This window comes from Nannochloropsis gaditana (genome assembly GCF_000240725.1).
Source record: "Nannochloropsis gaditana CCMP526 unplaced genomic scaffold scaffold141, whole genome shotgun sequence".
Taxonomy (NCBI): domain Eukaryota; class Eustigmatophyceae; order Eustigmatales; family Monodopsidaceae; genus Microchloropsis; species Microchloropsis gaditana.
Genome location: NW_005803812.1, coordinates 25,818 through 27,729, shown reverse-complemented (window position 1 = coordinate 27,729; position 1,912 = coordinate 25,818).

Below are 1,912 nucleotides of genomic sequence, written 5' to 3'. Positions count from 1 at the left end.
CCCTTGGGCATGTCTTGCCTCCTAGGAGCAGAGTCCTGGATGGGGGTGATGACACGTGCCAGTCATGCATTCGTTTTTTTGGGGCATGCGCTGTCGTAGGATAGAAGCTCACGCATCTTTTGTCCTCCCCTCCTTTCCTCAGGGCGGTTACAAGGATAAGAAGACACACTTCATCGAAGGTGGCGATGCTGGAGCTCGAGGGGACAAAATCAATGCTTTCATCAAAGCCGTCCTGTAAGCCCGCTCAGCGGCAGGTGTGTTGCTCTCCTCCATGTTGCCTTGCTCTCGACGCGGGAAGGAGGTGGAAAAGAGAAAGGAAGGGTTAGAAAGGAAATCTTTCAGAGAGGAGGCGTAGATCGTGTCTAGCTAGGAAAGTCTAGGGAGATAACCTTTGGATAGGGCGGGGATACTGAAAGAAAAGAGCACGAATTACAACGAGGAATATTTACGATGACTGCGAGGAGGTTATCTTTTGGGGGGGCGGCTCTATCTTTTACTTTGAAAACACGAAAAAGTCCAATATTTGAGACGACGAACATTTCCACCCATGGCAGCCGTCATATAAGTCATGAGGAAGAGCAGATACACATACATGAGCCTTTCTAAATCATCGAGTCACCAAGGGGAAAACGATTGAATTTCAAAAACCGTTGCCGGCGTAACGGCCGATGCGCTGAGCCGTTAAAACGCCTAGGGCCTGTGTAGACCCTTGAACGTCGATTTCAAGCCCTCTGTCACAATACATGGGCCTGACACGTGTCTCTGATCAGTCATAAACTTTCTTTTGGCCTTTTGAGTGGATTTGATGCATCCAGTGGGAATAAGCGCATTGCAGTGGGAAACGGGTACATGGGGATGGGACCTCCTCTCATACCTAGGTGGCTCTTGTCTTCACGCGTGTTCCTTGCTTATTAAAAATGTTCCGTTTCATCCAATTTCTCCGTTAGTCAATTGAGCGTGCATCAAAGAATCGAGATGCTATGAGCGGCCACAGTGAAAGTTGTAAGGAAAGCGCTCACCTGCAGAGAGAAGGCGGAGGGAGCCAAGTGGGAGACAAGGAGACATTTGTGGCGTTTGCAAAGTTCATTCCGCGGGGTGAACATGAAATGGGACTGAAACCGAACGACGTGGTCGAAGTTTACAATCGAGAAAACCCGAAGTGGTGGTACGGCCGAAAAGACGACGGCTTGGAGGTAAGTGATTGATGATGGAGGCGGAGGGCCAAGAGAGTAGAGTGCCCCCTCACGAATCACGGTGTAGCATCCACTCCAAAGCGTGAGGGTACCCTCTGCCGTTCTCTAATGTCATAAAATAGCGTACTCAGGCGTGTTTGTGCAAAAATATTGGACGTTGACGGGATATGCAGGTAGTCAGTCCGAGCTTTCCATGTGAGAATGCGTGTCTGTATCGACCCCCACACCCGCCTAGACGAAGAGGTGTGCATCGACAACGAGAATATCAGATTCTCGACGCATACCATGCCTGAACACGCCCAATGTCCTTCCCCCCTTCCAATTCCCAATGGTTTGGTGAAAATGCCTGTACCTCCTCATTACCCTCAGGGCTGGTTTCCTGCGAATCATGGGCAACTCTACCTTCCCCCGCCCTCCTCCTCCCCACCTTCCTCCCTCGCTACCTCCCCCCTCCCGCCCGCTGGCACCGACGGCAATGCCATACGCGCAGACACCTCCCTTGATGGCTGTAAGAGCAGCCAAGAGGATTGTTTCCGACGGGACGCACCGCATCTGTGTGGGAAGGAAGTGAGGGAAGGGAGGGAGGACAAGGAGGAAGAAGGGAAGGAGGAAGGGAAGGAGGAGGACAAGGAGGCAGGGGGGGAGGCAGGGGGGGAGGACAGGGAGGAGGAAGGGAAGGAGGAAGGGAGGGAGGACAAGGTTGAGGAAGGGAAGGAGGA